Raw genomic sequence first — 21,694 nt, forward strand, 5'->3', positions numbered from 1 at the left:
AACTCTGCTTTTGTAAATGGGGAAATCGAGGCACGGGACACAAAGTGACTGGTCCAAGGTCCCCCAGGCAGAGAGCAGGCACCCGAATTCAGTTTTCCTGGCCCCTGTGTTTGGGACCCCTGGACAGCACGTCATTTCTGCGTCAATTGCCCCATCAGTCAATGGTCATTTGCAGAGTGCTGTTTGTCCCTCTTTTTGCAAAGGAAGAGGATATCGTGGGGGTGGGGGCCAGCAATCACACAGAAAGTAAGGGGGTGGGGGGAAGCTTGCCGGTTTGCAGCCAGGGGTAACTCATTAGCTGCACTTCGTGATTTTAATTTCCAGTGAAGTAGTGCCGAGCCTACTACCCAACGCAAGTGGTAATTAATGACTGGGACTCCCTGCACGCGGAGATCGCCTGGAGCTTTCCTGGGGCTTGAAAGGGGAGGGCAGCTTAGGGTCTGTCTCCCCTCAGAAAATTCCAGAATACCTGTTAAATCCCCCACCCTCAACCCGGCTAAGGTGACTCCAACATCTCCTTCCTTTTCCTTCCCCCAGGACTGTCCCCCCTGCTGAGCTGCCCACCCCCTCCACAGCAGCCCCTCCTGGCCCCTGACCCCTCTCTCCCCAGGACACTGTTCACTGCAAGATGCCATGCTCTCTGCCCCGCACTGCAACCCACCCACGTCCCACCCCCTGCCCTCCCCTGCTTGATCCCACCCACCCCAGCTTGCCCTGGCCTAACATGAGTTCATGCACACGCTCCGGGGAAAGCAGCCCCAGAGGACACATCCAGGTAGCAAGTCTGGGCTGCAGCCAGGTCCCTCTGACAGGCTCTCACCCCGGTCTCCTTGCAACTCACTCAACTGGGCCGCTGGGAAATGGTCAGGGAAACGGCTTTCTCGGGAGTTCTCTGTGCCAGGCTGGGGCTGGGACCGACACCCGGCTGCTCAGGAGAGAGATTCGGAAAAGCCAGCCCAGCTTCCCGGAGAGCCTGGTCTTGAAAAGCCAAGGGTCACCTGGCAGGCTGGTGCCTGATCTAACAGGCGGTGACAGCACCTCCGAGCCAAGGCAGCTAGTTTGGCCTAGGACATGCTCCAGATGGAAAGTCCAGCGGGGACTCCAGCCCCTGGGAGAATCTGCCTTGATAGCCACGTCTCCTGCGTGGAACCAGGCAGGGAATGGAGTTACTGGGCTGGGATCTGGCCAGGTCAGGGCCCCAACTCCCAGCTACGAGACCGAGTGCCCCAGGTTCTTCCTGCATGGCAGATTTTCAAGCATGGGGCAGTCTTGCCCAAGAGAACCATGGGATCTTTCATGAACCTCGTGTCAAAGCCTTGCTTTACCGCTTCCAGTGAAGGATACACCCCCCTCAGACACTGTACACATGCCAGGCATTGGCTCAGTACTGATGCAGGGGGAACAGGCCGGCAATGCCAATGCTCATGAGCTCCCGTGTTGTTCCGCTGCCCGCTCCTACAGGGACCATGTCATCTTGCCATTCCGTGATGTAACCCACGGGAGGCGCCAGCCAACCAGCATCCCCTGTGTGGGGCCGCTGTACCCAGCTGGGCCAGAGGCAGCTCTGGGAGGACGAGCCGGAATGTCAGGGCATCCCCAACGCTGTCCGCCCCACGGGCAGCCAGCCTTTGGGGCATGTCTCACTGATGCAGGGGGCAATGCAGTGAGTGGGAGTCTCTGTCCTGGTATGAAGCTGGTTGCTGCTCCCCATTCATTAGAACGAACATCGTGTTCTGAGCAACAGGGCCCAGCCCAGAGCGCTATTAGTGCTCATCACACTGGCCCCTCTTCTGTGCCTGGGATCTCAAAGGGCTTTGCAGACAATAGCTCTAAGCTCACAGTACCCCTGGGACGCAGGTACCTATTCTCAGCCCATCCTCGGGTGGGGAAACAGGCAAGGAAAGGCGGGGTGGCTTCCCTAAGGCCACAGAGCAAATAGCAGCAGGGCCAGAAGCAGAACCCAGGAGTCCGGATTCCCCGTTGTTAACCTGTATTGTAGAAGGTTTCAGAGTAGCAGCCGTGTTAGTCTGTATTCGCAAAAAGAAAAGGAGGACTTGTGGCACCTTAGAGACTAACACATTTATTAGAGCATAAGCTTTCGTGAGCGAGAGGGAGGAGGCCTATTAAGATGCCCGTCCCGCACTGGACTAGGACCTACAATAAACAATCAAAGCCCATGTCAGAGAAATGCAGAGCCTGAATCCTGGAGTGTGGAGAGCTGCTCGTGCTGCAAAGAGTGCACAGCGAGCAGGGAGCAGCTGATGACAGCCTCCTGGGGAGATGCCAGGGAAAGGTGGCCAACCTCACAGGATAATCACTTATCAGTCACAGCAGGCATTTCCACTACAAACTCCTCTCTAAACCCGACCGAATTCATCCCCACACTGTCCAATGGCCGGGGGAGGTTCTCCCTCTGTCTCACAGATAGGGAAACTGAGGCACAGAGAGGGGCAGCGACTTGCCCAAGGCTGCACAGCAAGTCACTGGCATCATCGGAACGAGAACCCCAGTGTCCCAGACTTCCTCTCCAGCCAATCGAGCACGCAGCCTCCTGGCCGAGACCCGCTTGCGTGGCTGAAGCAGGAGTGTGTGAGAGCACACAATCGTGCATGAACAGCCAAGCCGCTGCAGAGACAACACTGCCATTTCTGCCAAGAAACTCTCTCCTCTTCCTTGGGCGGTTGGGAGGACATGGGGGGGGGGGAGATAGAATTGCAATGGAGCGGGGGTGGAACTGCAATGGACGGGAGGCAATGGGATTGCAATGGAGCTGCAGCCTGCCCTGCGCTTGCATCCTTTGGCTGGCGATAGGGCAAGCTCGTGCTGCAGTCCCAGACGCCTCTCCCTGCTTGGGAGTTCAGCAGCAGCCATAGGGAACGGCACCGTGCCAAGCTCCCGCCCACCGATCGCCAGCGCATCAGCATGCAGCTCCTGGCTCCCTAATTACATGCTCTGCTGGTGGAACGCGCCAGCTCGCTGGTTCTCTCTCCATTGCTAAAAAGAGTTATTTAAAAAGCCCTGCACGATCTGCAGGCAGGTCAGAGCCACGCTGCTTAGGGCTGGGGGGCCCACTGCTCGGCAGGCCTTTTGCCACCCCGGCTCCCTGCAGAACCCCCATGCACAAGGGCTCTCGCTAGGGGGTCCAGCCAGAACTGAAGGGAAAGATCTGTCGGTGCAATTAACCCCAGGAGCCACACGCTGGAAGCCACCAGTGCAGCAATTAGAGAAGCAGCCCCAGGCGGTAATCCCAAGGAGGGCCCCTCTCCCCGCTCCAGATCCCAACGCCTCTCATCTCCAAAGACGGAGGATGATGAGCAAGTGGAGGGGTCAGTACCCCTGCAGGCATGGGATCGTGGGCTCCATCTCCAGGCCAGGCTTTGCCAAGCCCCCCATATTATTCCTACCCCCCATCTTTTTCCCCATGGCCAAAGCTGCTTGTGGAGGCCTGTGGCTGTACGGCTTTGTGTTGGGAGCCTTGCAGCTCTCCCAGACTAAACAAGGTCAGGCTGAATTTGTATGTAGATGGGAGACCACCGGGCCTGGCTGTGAGAAAGGAGCGAAACCACATGTGGTCTTTCATGATCCCATAAGAACAATGCATCCGATGAAGTGAGCTGTAGCTCACGAAAGCTTATGTTCTAATAAATTTGTTAGTCTCTAAGGTGCCACCGGTACTCCTTTTCTTTTTGCGAATACAGACTAACACGGCTGCTACTCTGAAACCCATAAGAACAATGGTGTTATCCAAGTTTCCTGGCCAAAGTGAAACTGGGGTAATTACATTCCACTGACCTAAATCCTCCCGGCCCAATAGAATTTCTCTTTTTTTCCTTTCAAGTTGATGCAGCCTATGGTCGCAAAATGTTCCAAACAGCTGCCATGCTCCAGCCTAGAGGTGGCTGCAAGTCAGAGAGTGGGGAAAGCGATTAGTTTGTCAGGTGCTTCCTGAAGCTGACCGCAAGTTAGGTCCTGGGGGTGGCATAAGTGGGAGCATAGCAGGGAAGAGGGGTGCTGCAGCTAATCGGTGCGCCACAAGGTCGGCCCAGTTGATGATTGTATAAGCCTGAATGGAGGGAAACGGTACCTCCAGCTTCTGAAACCGTCCCTGCTGCTCAGCCATTGGACCCATCCTCTCCCACCCAGAAGCCAACATCTCTCAACTGCCTGCCAAGCCCTTTGGGTGATGGTGCCCTGCCTAGCTCTGGATTGTGCTGGCTGTAGGGACAACTTGAGACAGCTCATCCCGCCACCCTGAGAATAATTAAGCAAAAAGGTTTTAGGAGAGAACGTGTCTCCTGGGCTCAGCCAGGTTCCAGCACATGGACATGGACATTTGCAGCAGAGCTTCCCCCTGCAGCGCCCAGAAGAAGCATGGATTGCAGCGGGCATGGAATCCAGGCGTCCCATACAGCCCCCGCCTGCTGCGGCAGCCGCACTGACATCCCACTGACTCCGAAAGGCTGAGCCACCGAATGAGAATCACACATGCACATCGCAAGCTCTGTACAGCGCCTAGCGCAGGGGGGCCCCGCTCAGCATTCCTCCGGGCTTCCCGACCAGCTGTGATAACTCATGCATGATGACAAGGAGGGGGAGGAAAAATCGAGAGGAAAAGGTCAGGCTTCCCAGGGTAGGGAGGTTCTTGGGGGCCCGGGACCGGGGTGATATTTTCCTTCCTTCCCGTAAAGAAAACAGGAGAATGAAGCTAGGCCAGGAAGGGGCCCTCGCAGCAGTGATTTCAGCCCTGCGAGGCGGGTGGCAGCCCAGGTGTGGAGCCTCAGGGCTGGGGACACCATCCACACAGCCATTGAGCTGGTCCCCGTCTCCAGCCCAGCCCTGGCTGCGGGTCACCTGTGCTGTAGCTCCACAGACTTGGTTAGTGAGTCCTGACCAGGCCCCCAAAGCCGGGAGCGATCGTCGTGCCTGGGGGAAGAGTCTCAGGGCTGGCCGTGAGGGTGAGAAACCCTCCAGAGCCACAGTGCCAGGTGCCCTGTGTGGTGACCTTGCACCTCACATCTGGCTCGATCGGCCCTCACTGGGGGACACACGCCAGGTCCCAGCCCCCGTGGAGAGGGCTGATCTCTGCTGGTCTGGTCAGCATCTCCTGGCCCCAGGGGCCTGCCCCCTGGGCTCTGCCGACCCTTTCCCGGCGAGAGATGTAACAAACCCCACATGAGATGGCTCCAGCCACTGGCTCGGCTCTGTCACACCTGGCCACGCAACTGGGGTAGGGCCTTTGCCTCCAACCCCCAGCTCCACCCATGGCTCCCTTCCCTGACACAGGCTCCCTATGGCCTTCCTGCTCCCCAGCGCAGACTGCCCCCAGCCACGTGGCTGGTCCAGGCTCTCGCTGCCTGGCCCACACCCAGAGTGGGGGACGATCGCCGAGGAGGTGACGCTGGGGCCAGTCTGTGCAGTGGAGCTGCCTGGCTGACAGCACCAGAACGGCCCTGATGTGTTACAGCCAAGGGGCTCCGAACCAGCCTCCCAGAGCGGGGCAGCGAGACAGGACAGAGGTACCCGCCCTGCGATTCCACTCAGGGGTTGGCGCCCCTTCTCTTAGAGACCTGCCCTCAGGGGTCCCACCAGCATTCAGCCCTCTCTGCTTCAAGCCTCCTCCAAAAGACTCCAGCTCCCCTAGTCAGGCGGGCCTGATGCCCCCACCCCGACTCACAGCGCCCCCGCTGCACGGCCAACCTCCCGCCTTGCAGTGTTTGCGCTTAGACTACGGGGCGCCTCCCAGCCACACCCTGACCCAGCTCAGCCGGGGCAGCCCAGCCAAGCTTCCCTGGCGATCCCTCGTCTCCTGCCCTGCCAGTGCTATCTCCAGCCACGGGGAAACCGGAGCGGCTCCCACTCTGCTGCTGGAAACGCCTGCAGCTATCCCCACTCGGGCCTGGAGTTCCCAGGAGAAATCAGCCAGGCACCCAGGGAAGGCAGGGTGCTGTTATGTGCATGGGGGGTGGGGGGATTAACTGGTGGGCAACAGCTCCCTCCTCCAGCTCTCTCTCCCGGGGCCCAGGAACAAGCAGGTCCCACCACGTCCCGGCAGCGCTCGCTTACCCGTTGGCTAACACAGGATGAACGCCGAGCTGGCTTAGGGGTGGTGCCGCTGTGAAGGACGGATGGCTTCCAGGTCACAACCCCCACCTTCCTGGGGGTGGTGGGCAGGGGAACCCCGGCCCCACACACACACCCCCTCCCTCGGCAGGATGGAAAGAGGTTCCTTTGCAAGCAGCAGAATCCCCTCGACGACAATAGCAATCCCAGGGAGAGTCCTGGTGTCTGGGGCGAGGCCCTGCTCCCCGACAGATGGTGGGTTAAGGAAGCTCTGGAATTCTCCTCTGATTCATCCATCCATGGCCTTACCTGCTGACCAAGGTGTCTCCCCAGCCGCTGCAGGGAAGCCACGCCCCAGGGTCCTATGGGACATGTGCTGGGGACACAGCCATGCCCCCCTTCCCCTGTGAGATCTGCCTGAATGCCAGGCAACAGCACCAGCCCTGCTCCTCGCAAGCCTCAGAGAGACACTGACTCCTGGGGAACTGTGCACACAGCCCCAGCAATCGCTCTCCTTTTACATCTCCCCACCCCCTCGAAAGGACACGGCTGAGGATCCCACCAAAAAGCCACCTAGCCCCAGAGTGCCAGTGCCTCATGAGATGTGTCAGGGAGGGACGGCACAGAGGGTCCCTGTCGGGGTGTCATCAGGGGCCGCTCCGTGGGGATGACCAGCGAGAGAATCTTTCCAACACAGTTTATTACTGCAGCTTCATAAATCTTCATGAGGCAGCGAGGCTCACACGGGCCGTGAAAGCAGTGGCCGTTAGCAGAACATGAAAAATCGTCCGAGGGAGGGAACAGACGGAAAAGGGGAAGGACGCGGCATTTGGAGAGATCAAAACCCCTTGGAGCTACAAGATTCCTCCCTGCCCAGCCATGAGGGAAGCAAGAGAGAGAAAGCAATACACTTGTATCCCTCGGAACCACTGCAGCTGTGGAGACGCAGCGCCAGCGGGCTTTCACTGGCTGGCTGGAGTTCCCGGCTCTGGAGATAACCCCTTCCATGCCGTGCTGCCTGCAGACCTGCAGCTGGTTCCCACCCCCACCCCAGCTCCCTCTCCTCTCCTGCCACCTCCAAACCCTTGGAAGCCCTTTCTCTTTCTTGGCGCAACTTTGCTGCTGCAGGGTCATGCTGGCACCTGAGCCGGCTGTCCTGTGCCAGGATCCTTCGAGCCATCGAGGTCCGTATGGTTAAACGTGAGAGGAGGGAACATGGTCGGAGTGAGGGAGCGATGGGAGAGGGCAGATCCCCGACTTGGAGCGTTTTGACGGGCTGCAGTTAACCACGTCTGTGCCAGATGGCTCACCCGGTCAGTGCCTTTCCCTCGGTGCTGGGTCTGCCTGACGGAACAGAGCCGCTCCTGATGGAATGAGCTCGGCAGAACTGGCTCAAGCAACTCCGCATTGGAAAGCCGCCTAACCGGCGCAGCGAACCCAATGGTCTGGCGGTTCAAGCCGAAGGACAGAACCAGCTTTGGGGAGGGGTGGGATGGCCTGGCTTGTTTTTCCGGCTGGAGGGCCCCAGAGCAGCCTGGCTCAATGAGCCCACCCCAGCTCGGCTAAGACACGCTCTGCCTTGCTGAGGTTTCACCCTGTGTCCATGCTGGAGTGGTTCAGAGCCACTTCAGTTGCAATCCCCACTGGGTACCCGTCCCAGGGCTCCCACGAGCAGTGCATTGTGGGAAGATGGTGAAAGACTGTCTGTGCCCTATAGAAGGAACCACTTGTACTATTACCCCGTCCGGGTTGGCATCAAGCAGGATGGCAGTTTAGAGCTGGGGAAAGCAAGCCAGACCCCATCAGGATTTGGCCCCCGTGTGCACTGCTTGCGATACACGTGGGCGTGTGGGTGCCAGGGGCATGCAAGGGGCACCCCGCAGCTCTTGGAACAGTACATGGCTCGAGTGTGTCACGGCCTCCTGGGGAAAGATGCTTCCACCAGGGGCAGCCTCAGTCCATGGGGAATGACACAGGGACTTGGCTTACCATGCTGCCCTAGGGAAGTGATTGAACCCCCCCTCACCCGGCATATGGGCACTAGGGGGATCTGTCCTCTCCTGCCCAGGCTCCTTCACACTCAGGGCTGGAGTGCTGGCCAACGGGGACCTGCTAGCCCCACTCACTGCTACCGGAGGAGACAGCAGCCCTCAGGGCCAGAGCCAGCTGCTAGGGGCCCTGCCCTCCTACCAGCCAACCTCTGCCTGCTAGTCTCGACGAGGGCAGGGTAGGGACGGGGCCCCTCCATGCAAGTCGCCCAGGTTTTCTCGGATCTACCATGGGCAGCATCAGTGGCAGGATCGTTCGTGACCATTAAACAACGGTGGCACAGGCTGGATCTCACCCAAACGAGCTGGAAGGCTGATGATCCTGGGGAATGCCAGTCAAAGCTCTGCTGGCAAGATGGCACCCATTAGGAGCTGGCACTGAGACAAAGGGCAGAGATGCTGCCGGAAAGGGCCATTGATTCACAGTCCAGCTGGCAGGAGATTTGCTGCGGGAGACGTGATAACATCTTCTTTAATTAGCAACCTGCGCGGGCACTGGGGCAAAATAATACCTCGGCCTTCCCTTTATGGTTAAAAAGCTTGGATCTGCGAATCACTGGGCAGGAGGCAGAGGTTACTTCAGGCACCCCCTTCTGAACATGCCCTCCCCAAAATGCAGCCCCAGAAACACCCTGCAGCTGCCCCCTGCACAGGGCGGCCAGAGCAACATCTTTCTGCAATGCCCTCCTCTAAACCCACTTTGCACTATTTCCCCTTGTATTTGAAGCCTTGCCCGGAGTGCTGTCTGCCCCTCCTGGTGCCCCCCCAGAGGAGTTGATTGTTTTGCTACCCGGCCCCTCTCTGCTCGCTGCGATTCCTGGAAAGGAGGAAGTATTTTTATTATCGCCATTAACAAGCGTTCTGGGATGGCAGCTCAGGCAACAAGCCCAGCAGGAGAGATATCCATAGTAACCCTCGTCCTGCTTCTGGGAGCCATCCACAGCCAGTTACCGAGCGTCTGCCTCAGCCTGCCCTGAACGCAGGACCCTGCAGACGGCTAGCCGGACTCACTCGCGCTCGGCAGGGCCACTGAAGTCAACAGGCCCTGCCCCTTGTGCCGCCGCTTACACAAGCACTATCGGATCCTCCTCCCACTGTGCAAATGGCTATCCGAGGTGCCCGGCAATGGTGAACTGGGCCCGTTCCCAGAACAAGGCGCTACGCCGGGGAAGGGCGGCAGCATCTTAATGAGCACGTCCCCTTCTTCACGTCAGCTAGCCACAGCTGCCTCTTTTAGAGGGCAACGTCCAGACTGGGCGCGTTGCCCCCGTACTATGCCACCCCAGAGTGCTCGCCCTCAGCACTGCCTGGTACCCTGGGGTTAACCCCAGTCAGGCTCTGGGCTCTGCCCTCCCTTAGCCCCTTGGCTGTGTGCAGGAGGGAGCTGGAGTGGAAATCTGTTCACACCCAGCTCCTGCTGCACCGTCTTCTCCAGGGACTTGGCTGCTGGCCAGAACAGTATCCAACAGGGGCTGAGACTAGACCTCAACCTTGCAGATAGAATGGGTCTAACTGTCCGTTGAGTCCATCAGACGCCGCCCTACTCCAGGATAGGAAGGCTGGGCTGGAGGGGCAGGGCACCCGACTGGGAGTCAGGCTACGTGGGTTGAACTCTTTGGGCAAGTCACTGATCTACCCTATTCCTCATTCTCCCATCTGTAAAAGGGGGACAATGCGTCCCTCCATCACAGGAACGTGATGAGCAGAGCTCCATGAACGACTGCGCGATCCTGCAGCAATGGGGCTAACCAAATACCGGACACACCCACTCGTCTCTCCTTGCCGGGGCAGGATTTGTCCCCATTGGACATTGACAAGTGCTTTGTCCACTCTGCTGCTGAATGACCAGCTGATCAGAAAATGCTCCAGCTAGAGCAATGCTTGGACCCTGGCTTAGCCGGCACGGCTGCGAGAGGCCACACGGAGCCAGCTCCACGCTGTGCTGCCTGATTATCAGCCACCATATAGCTTCGCCTGGGTCTCACCAACGAGCTTCCCCCCCACCCCCCAATCAAAAAACATATTGAAGAGCAAATCAGAATGCAAATGAACCAGATGAGGAATGCGAGCTCCCATTATCCCATTGCCCTGCCACGCGCTGAACGGCGCTGATTAGTGCCAACCGTTTTCAACAGCCGGAGCTGTTTATTTAAAGTCAATCTGCAAAGAAACGTGGCCTGGCATTGGGTTCAGCTGCGGCAGTCTCCTTTCTGCTGGAAACCTGACATAAAAGCCTCCAATTTGTCCCTAGAGTAGGGAGGGGGTCTCAGCAGGTCAGGGGCAGGTGTCGGGGATGGAAACCACCCTGCCCTGCCTTTATTACTAAACGTGAGGGGGTCCGAGCTAGATCCCAGCGAGCTGGGAGGGGATTCCAGGAGGGAAAGTGAGGCCTTGGCATAGCGGAAGTGGAGAAGCACTGGCTTGTGATATATCTGGCCATTGAGAACCAGACAATTTTACCCTCTGTCCACACAGATCTTCTTGGTATCCAGTGGGGCAGAGGAACTGTCAGGTAACTATTACTAAGGCTCTGTTGTAAACATTCAGGTCATTACCCTCCTAACATTAACCCATTGTTCTGGGCTAGGGAAACAGCAGTATCTTCACAGAGCAGGGATTGAGGCCCAGACTCACCCAACGTCACAAAGGAAATCTGGCGGAGCCCAGAGACCCCGAGTGCCTTCACCACAAGACGCCACCTATTTCCCGGCGCCAGGACAGACTCAGGCTGAGCTGAGTGCTTGTGTAGCCTGACTCCAGTGTGCCTGCTGCATATCACACCCCATCACCAGCACACCACCACCCAGATGGTGCCTCACACAATGAGGCCCTGGTTGCTGGGCACTAGGGCAACACCGAAAACCCCAGAAGAATAATGCTTATTATGAAGTCAGGGAGGGAGGTGCACCCAAGCACCTGCGACGGCAGTAAAGTTTGTTGCCCAGCTGAAATTTGAAGCGCTTCGATTCCCCGGGACCGGCTTGTATGGATCCTTATCTCCGGGCCCCAAGAGTCAATCCCCTGCGCTGCAGAGATCCGGCCAACCGGGCTGCACCCAGGTCTTTCTCTGAAGTGCCAGCCCTGGGGACTGATCTAAAGGCCAGGGCTCGGGAGAGCCACAGCCACCTCCACTGGAGGAGAATTGTCAGCAAACGCATCCCTCTGCCTGGCAGAGATAAGCACAAGGAGGAAATTAAACAAACAAACCCACCAACCCGACCCATCATACGAACCCAGCCACCCACAAACAATCGCCGCCAAGCCAGCAGCCTCCCAGCCTATCCTTACATGGCTCCACACCGCGCCCTTTGCTCGAGGACTGCAGGGGGTGCCCCAGGCCACAGTGGGCATCCTGGGGGAGGTGAATGGGTGTCTGCAGGGGGCTGGAATAGTGAGGGGCATTTGGTTGCACTTCCCCAGTGAACTCACTGTGCTCTGTGCGTGAGCCTGAGTGGAGGCCGGACACGGAGGCCTGTGTATGTATTTTGCCTGTTCGAATGGGTCTGTCCCAGCACATAAGCATCAAGAGAGAGTTTGTGTCCTTAAAACAAACGCAACCCTCCCCCCACCCCTGAGCCCCAGGGCTGCCTTATTTGAGGAGGAAAGAGCAATATGAAGAATGAAAGCTCACAGTCATCTTGCATGATCCATTTACTCCTGGAGCAATGGAGATCTGGGGCTGCATCTCCTGGAACAACTCAGGTATTGCCAGATCAAACCAGGGGCCGGATCCTGTCTAGGGCCAGTGCCAGATGCTGCAGGGGATGGGGCAAGAATCCGCCTAAAGGACAACTATGGAATAACATGGCCACTGGGGAAGCTCCTTCCTGATTCCCAGCAGTTAGTGGTGGTCTTAGACCCTGAAGCATGAGGCTTTACAGCCCATTGACACACTTTTGTTAGCCTCTTTATGGTAACCGAGGATGCTCTCATTGTCTTTATAAATATCTCCTCCATTTTTTAATCCTGCTAAGCTTTTGGCCTCACTATCTTGTGGCAATGAGATCTACAGGCTAATTTTGCATTGTGTACAAAACTGTTTCCTTTTAAATCCATTGCCTTCCCATTCCCCTCTCCCCCCCCCCCCCCCCGCAACACCGCTCTGCCTCCTCTCATCTCCAAATGCCAGGGCAAGACAAGATGCCATCTCCCCAGGAAGACCCGGTGACAATGAAGCAATGACACTTATGAAATCATATGCAGAGATGTCAAAGCGCCTTACAAAGAAAGGGGCTTTAACTACCTTTGGGGGAAACTGAGGCGCAAATACCTGCCCATGGTCATGCAATGAGCCCGTGGCAGTGCTAGGAATAGAACCCAGGTATCCTAACTCCCAGCTCAGTACCCCTTAATGGATCTAAGCTGCCCCCTCACTGGGAAGAAATCCCCCAGTTAGTGACCACTATGATTACCATCTGCCAGATGCTCAGTGGCCTACATGCAATGAGTTGGTGGGGCTCTTCTCAGTTCTCAGTTCCCATTAAAGGTGGCTAGATTAATTGGGCCTCTTCACTGGCAGCCTCAGAAGACAAGCCAAGGACTAAAAGGCCATGGATACTGCCCCCTCCTTCTCAGCTGTAGAGGCCGGATCCTTCCTGAGCAGGGGGAGGCACAGCGGGTGGGTGATGTGGGGCCCCGGCGCTGCCCTGGCTGGACCTGGTCTGTGGTTCGAGGCCTTCGCTCTGCAGCTGGCGCTTCTCAGCAGCACAAAGTCTATGTGCAGCTCTTCAGTTTAGAAGCCAGCTGGGTGGGGAGAGCGAAGGGGAAGAATTCTCACCTGATTGTCAAACCCTTCATGGAATGCAAATCCCCTACAGCTGGCAGCACACAATGACAGCGACTTCCATCTCCCAGGGCAGCACTACTCCCCTTCCCAGATGGGGGCACCGAGGCAGAGGACGGGGAAAGATTTAACCTACTGCCCCCAGTCACTGGCAAAGCTGGGAAGAGAACGTGGGAGTCCCAGCTGCCTGCCCCCCTGCTGTAACCACTACCCCACACTCCCTCCAAGCTGGGCACAGAACCTTGGAGCCCTAGTGGCCAGTGCTCCTGCTGTAGCCACCACACTGCCTCCCCAGGCTGGGGATAGAACCCAGGCATCCTGGCGCCCAGCTCCATGGCCTAGCTGCCAGGCTAGGCTCTCTCCAAGTGCTGGGTTTCCTGCAAGACACATCTGTGCCCCCTTGACAAACTTGAGCACTGCCTAGTCGAGTGCCTTCCCAAGAGGCTTTTCCACTGTGCGGGATTCCCTGCTTCCATGCCCCCAGCCTGGACCAAGCAGCGCGCCCGGTCTGGTTGCTCAGCCTAGCCTCCATGGCAGCGAAAAGCACGAAGCCAGCCCTGTCCATCCTAAGCCTGGAGTCTCAGCCTTGCCCTGTCTCATCGGCTTAGCGTTTTCACTCAGACTTCTGACAGCTTGCTCCACGCGGGTAGCTACTTCCACCCTCATCTCACGGTTTTGTTCCAGGCCGGGCAGCTTCAATGTCTGCTAGTCTAACGCTCGGCAGGGGTGGAGGGGGAGGAAGTGCAGGGGTGTGGGGGACACTTTTGTAGGTGGCTCCCTGTGGTTTCCATTGGAAAGGCCCTTCTCCAGTGGGGGTGGGATGCAGAATGATGCAGGAGTGCATGAAGGCCTCAGCAGCAGGCCTTGCTTGCAGGGGGGAGATGGGGACTTTAAGCAGCTTTCGAGTGACTTGTCTCGCTGGAACATTCAAGGGCCGGGCAGTTCGCAGGCTCTGTGGGATGCAGTGTGGCTCTGCTTTCAGCTCGCTGCCCAGCAGACACGGACAATGCAGGTCAGCCCAGCCAGTCCCTACGTGGCCCTTTCTCTGGGGTGTTGGATGCGCAGCAATGGAGCAGGAGCGGGTTTGGTGCCGTGGCCTGCCTCCTTCCAGGGCGCTCAGCAAACTGCTCTGTCATCCCTTCCTGGCAGGAGAAAGGGAATCTCCACCGGGTTCTGCCTTTGAGTGATGGGGATCCAAAAAAGCTGTATTTTGCCCTCCGTGGGAATCAATGGATGCTCGGGATCAACTTCCCGCCTTCCCTGCCCAATCGCCCCTGCTCTGGCCTACAGTTGAGGCTCGAGAAAACTCAGCACACGTGTTGCCCTACGGAAGCCACAACCCTATTTCCGAAGAGGATGGGAAACCGGTCCAACCTGTGGAGAGCTAGGTGGAGCAGCAAGCCTCCATTGCCCCGTCATCTTGCGGGAGGAGGGGAGGGATTTGAAGATGGGTGCTTCCCCCCTCCTCCTGGGGGCACGTGCCAGCTTTCCCCATCACCCCCGATGTCCCTTATTTCCAGGCCCAGGCCATGTAGCCCCAGGAATGCTGGTTGCTGGTGGTGCTACAGAGCCGTGACTGGGAAACACGGGCATCCCAGAGGCCAAACTGTGACAGGAGGTGAAGGAAGGAGAGGGAGAGGACCTGCAGCAGGTCATCGGAAGAAACGTGGGATCAGAGGAAGGGTGGCTCAGCGGTTAGACAGCTAGGCTGGGAGGTGTGGGGGCTGGGATCCAATTCCCTGCTCTGCCACAGACGTCCTGTGGGATCTTGGGCCAGTCACTTAATCTCTCTGTGCCTAAGTTCCCCATCTGTACTAGGGGAATGACAGCCCTGCCCTACCACCCAGGAGAGCTGGGGGGGAGGAGAAATACACTGAAGATTGTGTTGCTCTGAGATGCTGTGGGGATGGGGGCTATCTAAGTGCCTTGCATAGAGGAGGGACAGATAGCCAGGATGTTACAAACCACTGCTCAATGTGTTTTTCATCTCCTCCTCTCTCCCAGAGGATGTGAACCTACTACGGGTGCCAGCGGGGAGATTTACTGCTTCAGCTCAAGCTGCAGCAGCTCACGCTCTGAGCTCTAGAAGTCCTGACTCCCAGGCTCCACCTTCCCCTGCACCCAACAGCCAGGTGACGGCCCTCAATCACTGCCTCTCTCCCACTGCACGTGTGTGCACAGACTCATGTCCTCTTCGGCATCACTGCTAGGGGGCTCCTTGTCTGGCAGCTGGCAAAGCCTTTCACATGTGTGCAGATCGGTGTAGGTGCTACTGCATCGGTGATGGGCCGGCGTGTGTCTGTTCACCATTGCCCTCTACTTGCAGACTTGCAAGATCAGACTTGCTCCCGCGTCCCCTCTGCTGTTGTCAGGAACCAGCCGGAGCTGGTGCTGGTGCTTCATGAGGAGAAGCAGGGCCGGGGGTTTGATAAGGGAGGCCGGATTAGCAGGAGATGCTGCAGGTGGGGATGGCACAGGCCCTGGCAGAGCGGGGAGGCTGGAATGTCAGGGGGGCTGCAGGTCGGAAGTGAGAGGCCTGGCAGAGTGTGCGCACAGTGCCTTCCTGGGCCGTGCCCTAACCAGAACAATGCTCAATGCCCACTAGGCTATCGGGCTTTTAATTTCCATGGTGCGACAGGGTGCAGCTCAGCCCCATACCTGACTCACATGACCCCTGCGAGAGAGGCGGGGATTAGCTCCGTTTTACCCTGGGGGAAGGTGGGGCACCTGAGATCACCCAGAGGCAGAGCCAGGATTACCCAGAGCTCCCCGTCCTAGAACCACCAACCCAGAGAAGATTTAAAAAACAACCAAACCTTAGAGCCGCTTGCAGAGTGGCTTGGTCCAGGACAGGGAGGGATTGTCTCCCTGCCATGCAATGCTGAGTGCCCAGGCAGCTCTCCGAACACCCAGGAAGCCTGTGTCTGTAGGTCCCCATGGCTCTGCCAGCCAACCCGGCTGCACTGGGAAGCCATTTTCCCTTGGCAGATCAGAGGGGCCAGAGCCACTCTCCATGCTGGCGAGATTTTTAGGATCACTAAGCACTGAAATGAAGGCTGCTTTGCATGGCCTGCTGCCTCCTCCCCCGCCATCCCCTGCAGAGCTGGGCTGCAGTTAGGATTAAAACCAGCCCTGACTCCTTCGAGGCAAGCGACTGAGGCCAATTACCCTGGAAATTGATTCCAACTGATCAGACATGAGGAAAGCAATAACCACCCCCCACACAGCACCGAATCAATGTGTCCTGTTACACGGTGGGAGCAGAACTGGGAGGACAACCCAGGGAGGCAGCGCGGGGAGCAACGGAGAGGAGGAGCGACAGGGCAGGTGGACTTGAACTTGGCTAGAAGCATTGTTCTTCCCACAGGAACCCCCCCACACCCTCCACCTGCCTTTGGATTAGCCTGAAGGGGTGGCTGACGGGGGGGCTGGCCTGCAGCAGCGTGAGCACCAGGGAACAGCTCTAGCTACGGGTCATTCGGGTGACCAGATGTCCTGATTTTATAGGGACAGTCCCGATTTTTTGGTCTTTTTCTTAGATAGGCTCCTATTATCCCCCACCCCATCCCAATTTTTCACACTTGCTGTCTGGTCACCCCACGGGTCATGGAGAAGGGGCTGAAGAGAGGGAATACAGTGCCGTGAGCCGCAGCACCAGGGCGGGGATGGGGACACTGGGCATGGGCGCGGAGAGGGCGTCAAATCAAACCGAAGGCACCCATCACGGTGGTAGCGAAGGCACTGAGCTCCTCTTGGCCCATTCCATTCCGTCACCCAGAGACACCATGCACACAGGGCATGGCCACACTGCAGCTTAGCCCGGGCTGTGACTTGGGTGTGAGCCCGAGCGCCCCTTCCGTCCACACACACAAATCGGTCTGACCCGGGGCAGCGAGCACTCGGGACACGGGTCTTAGGATGCTGCCAGAGGGGTGGGCCAGAGCCTGAGTCCGGCTGTGACTCAGGTCCAAGCCCTGTCATTTTGTAGTGTGGCCGCAGCTCAAGCCACAGACCTGAGTCAGAAGGTCTGCGTGCTGCAGTAATGACCTGTTAGCGCGGCTGTGAGACCCGGGCCCCACGATGGCAAGCCCAGGTTTACACTGCAGTGTGGACGCTCAAGCACGGCTTGGAATTCTGAGTCCACAAGCCCGGGTCCCACAGACTGGGGTTTACAATGCCAGCTGGTCCAGCAGAGAGCTGTGACTGAAACGCCTGGGGAGGAGGTGATGGCCGAGCCGTCTAACCAGAGGACTGCGTTATAGATGCCGCAGCAGGACAGCGAGTGCCTCACCTGCTCCTCTCCAGCCGCGCCAGCCTTTGCCACCCCACCTGCGCTTCCACGCCTGCTTCCCCACCCAGCAGGGTTAAAGCAGCCTTGGGGAGGCGGTGCAGAACCCAGCCAATAGGGAGAAGGCTTGGTGGGACAGCCAATCAGGGCCAGGCTGGCCCATATAAGAAGGGCTGTTGAGCAGGTCAGGGGCAATCTCTCCCTAGGGGCCAAGGGAGGAGGCCTGGCTGCCCTGTATGAGGGTGCCCGTGCCCGTGCCCGTGCCCGTGCCCGTGCCCGTGCCCGTGCCCGTGCCCGTGCCCGCTTGTCCGCTGCCAGACTCCAGCCCCGATACAAGGACGGAGAAGGTGCTGGGGCTGCGGGGAAGTGGCCCGGGGGAAACAGTCGGTGGAGTAGGAGGAGGGGCAGTACGTGGCTGCTGGCTATAGGGTCCCTGGGCCGGGACCCGGAGGACCAAGCGGGCCCAGGTCCCGTCCCTGCCTTTGCCCCCCCCCACTTGCCCCCGAGGGGAGTGGCTGGACTGAGGACTGTTGGGTCCCCCGGCAGGGGGGGAAGAGAACCGAGTGGGGCACAGTCAGAGGGCTGTGTCCAGAAGAGGATGCCGCGGTCCAGGGTGTGAGGTGGGGGCGAGACACCACTAGACGAGGGTGCTCTGGTGAAACGAGAGCTAATTCCCAGGACGGCCAGCAGGAGGCGTCACGGAGGAGAGTCCAGCCCCGTTACAGACCCTCTGACAAAGTCCTTTTGCAACCACTTTACAAATCGGAGCATTTTAGGGCCAGACGCCTGGCCCCGCCAAGGTCAGAGGAAGCTTTGCTATCCATTGCGGATAGACAGGGTACCTCAGTGATACGCAAGTCCCATAAAGCGCTCCCTATGGAACTCCATCGCTCCCCCCATTCCCACGGTTTGGATCTTGTCCATGCCTTCTCTACCGAAACTTGGGCTGGATCCCGCTAGGGTTCGAGCTTCCTTTCAGAAGCCAGGCAGACAGGGACTGCTGGTGGCCCCTCTAACCCACCTGTAAAATGGTTAGACACTAAACGCTCTGAGGGAGTTGAAAGGCCTGATTCACCCCAATCGGTCCCCTGGGGAAGTTCTGTCTGTCTGGTTATTATCCATTTTTCATCGGATCATCTTTAAAACACAGGCTTTTCTTGGGAGAGGCTGGTCAATGCAGGGGCATTCCCAACATTAGGGGGTTGGTGACCTGGAGTAATTGGTGCTTCTACAGTGCCCTTCATCTCATGATTTCTAAGAGACTTACAAGCATCTATAAATGAGGTCAATATTATCCCCTTCCTAGCAGTGGGGAAACTGAGGTACTGAGAGGTTAAGTGACTTGGCTGAAGTCGCAGAGCAAGTCAGTGGCAGAGGTGAGAACAGAATACCAGTTTCCTGGTTCCCATTCTCTGCTCTAGCCACTAACAGCCCTGCCTCTCCCATGGCGGATCTGGAATCGAGTGGAGCTGCTTTTTTTCATTTTTTTTTTTTTTAAATGAAGGGAAATTTACTGAGTCCCTGTCGGGGGAACAGGGAGTCCAGAACAGCCACACGAAACTCCACCAGGGCTGCTGATGGCAAGTAAATCCAGACTGGCTGTGGCTGAGTGGGGACTGAGGCATCCGGATTGCTGCTGGGAACAGTCGGATCAGCCCCCTCGAACAGCTGAGAGGATGCGCAGTATCTCGCCACGGCAGGGCAGGGCCTTGCATTGCTGTGCATCCAGGGCCCTGGCTAGCAGAGGCTGTCGGGCGGGTGAGAAAAAGACACAAGGGGTAAAAAGAGCAGAGATGACAGAGCAGGAGAGGGAGGAGGCGGGAGGGCTGGAGAGACTGCACACAGAGATCGAAAATCTATTCCCGTTGGGGCCATTCCTTCCCCTAACGACACTCTGACTGAGCGGAGTCACTAACCGGAGCCAGGCCACTGTCCCTGTTCCAGTGCAAAGAAAAAGGGGAACAAACAGGGGCTGGCTGCCTCTGCCCCAGATGCCAGCGGTGCCAGGACACGCCACAGGCTCACAAGCACCTCTCGCCAACCTCCAGCTGGCCACGGGGAGTGGGGACTGCTTGTTGTTTCTGCTATGGTGGCAAACAGGAGCCAGGCCCCATTGTGTCTGTGTGCACAAAGGCCCCCCTGTCCCAGAGAGCTCAGAGTCGAAGACGGGGACACAATGCAACAGGGGAATAAACAGGCAAAGGAGGGATGGGTCAGCGGTCACCAGCCTTCTCAGGAGCGAAGGGAAGGTGTCACAGCGAAGCTTTAAGGAAGCCTTTACACTAGCTAAGACCTTTGAAATCCCTCTTTCCCAGGAGGACCTCACAAGCATTCCTGGAGTTTAGCCTCACAGTGTTGCTGGCAGGTATTATGCCCATTTCACAGTGGGAGAACAGAGGCCCAGTTGAAGTGATTTGCCCAAGGTCACAGGGAGAGGCAGTGAATTGATCCCAAGTTCCTGGCCAGGGCCCTACCGCTATGACCATCCTCTGCCCCTGCTGGCATGATCTTCCCAAGCACGAATGGGAGGCGTGGGAGAAACAGACAAGCGAGTGATGGAGGCCGGCAGACAAGCAAGGGCATGGGGCGACCATCGCATGGCAAGAAATTAAATGTGAAGGGCAGGGTGAGGTGGAGAAGGAGCATAACGTCAAGACAGGCAGCCAGCGCTCGCAGGGAACGGGTGCCTGGAGACGTCTCCTCCACGGCATGGCGTGCTTCCCCGCACCTCCGATGGGGAAGGTGGCTTTCCACACCAGGTTAGGAGTGCTTCTTTTTTGTCCAAATGCACTTGGTGCAAATTTTTCAGGCAAGCTAATCACTTCCCCTAATCCACAGCCGTCAGCGCAGTCACGCTAACTGCTCGCTCGCTGACAGCCGCCTGGCGGCAGCTTGACAAGGGAGTTCTGAGTGCACCGCTGCAGTTCATCAAGAGCAAATGCATCTGCAAGCGAGCCGCACAAGGCCCAACAAATATACATACCCAGAGAGAGCTTAGGGCCAACAGAGCCAGCTTCTGTATTCCACTAGCCAGCCCTCCGGGTCTCAAGCCAGGCAAGAGGAGAAAGGGGGGACATGTGGTAAGGCCCCGAAGCGGGACATAGGAGATTTGGGTTCAGTTTTGTGGCTCTTCCAGACACTTCCCTTACGACCTTGGGCAAGTGACATTGGGGGAGGTTTGCAAGAGATCTCAGCTCCCAGGGAAGCGCCAAAATAAGCAGACAGGTTTCCAAGAGCTCTGCACGTCAGGAGCGGAGGAGCCCCTCTGACAATCTGTCCAGCAGCATCACGGCGGGAGGTGCTGGGTGCAGAGCTCTTACAAAAAACCTGGCCCTGATTTAGGTGCCTAGATGGGAGTCAAGCTCTTCTGAATATCTGGGCTCAATTGGGGTGCTGCTGTCTAAGCACTTGGAAATGCAGAGCTGGCAGGTTGGGGTGGCTCTGCTGCCTGCTTGCTGTTATACAGCCTGCCTCTGGCAACTGATAATGAAATATTTGGCTGATGGGTTCAACGGGAAAGACGTGGTCTGATCTATCTTATACCCCATCTCAGATATGGGGGCATTGCATCGGGGGCATTGCATCGTGTGTTTCAGAATTGTCTCGGGGAAGGGCCCACTCCTGTCCCCTCCATCTGTAAGGGGCACTTTTACATCAAGACACGTTCTACACTCCACGACATCCCTCTGCTCCTGCTGGCATGATCGTCCCAAGCGCGAATGGGAGATGTGGGAGAAGCAGACAAGTTGCACAGCAAGAATTAAATGTGAAAGGCAGGGCATGGCGAGGTGGAGAAGGGGCTTAACAGCAAGACAAGAAGCCAGCGCTTGCAGAGAGGCAAGTCTAAATGGTGGTGGAGATAGCGCTGGGGAACCATGGAGATGATGGTCTCCCCCTACCCTCCCGATATACACCCGCTTCAGGAACGCCGGGCAGACTTGCTTCTCCCCCTCATGTCCCTGTGGTGCAACCCTGGTGCCAGATGCTGCAACGCTGCCTTGCCAGGCAACTCCATGACCCATTGCAACGCCCACCAAAATTGGTGATTCCCTGGTCCAATCTGACCCCCTGCACCAGGACCAATCCATGATGGAATCAGTGGGAATTGTCCCACGGGTGCAGACATGGCTTGCTATCCATTACGCACACCAGCCGGCTGTCTAGAGCAGCCAGCAAGTCTGAAGAACTGCTCTGAGATCTAGGCACTCTCTCTTGGATGCTAGCGAAAAGCCTGTCCCAGTGGCATGTAGCCCTTGAGATCGCAAAGGGCTCCTATGAACAACACTTCTACCAAAAGCAGATCTTGTCCCTCCTTATTTCTGCCATCCGTGATGAGCAGCTCTTAACCAGAGGGGACAATGGCTCCTTCCGGCCTTTAAATAACCTTTGCTGCAGAGAATAGCAGAGGGGAAGGTGCATGATTAAAAGCTGAAGCCAAACCGAATCCACTGGCTGGACCTTTGTCCTTCCCCCCAGCTGCAATTAGAAGCTGTCCAGCCAGCTAGGTTTATCCAA

The 21,694-nt window shown here is 57.6% G+C and overlaps 1 protein-coding gene across 15 annotated transcripts in view; it reads right to left on the reverse strand.

The window, feature by feature from the left end:
* The window catches only part of SRCIN1 (SRC kinase signaling inhibitor 1), a 177,502-nt gene that overhangs the window by 97,555 nt on the left and 58,253 nt on the right, over positions 1 to 21,694 (reverse strand). The window lies entirely within an intron of this gene.

Source organism: Dermochelys coriacea, chromosome 27 (assembly GCF_009764565.3).
Source record: "Dermochelys coriacea isolate rDerCor1 chromosome 27, rDerCor1.pri.v4, whole genome shotgun sequence".
Lineage (NCBI taxonomy): Eukaryota > Metazoa > Chordata > Testudines > Dermochelyidae > Dermochelys > Dermochelys coriacea.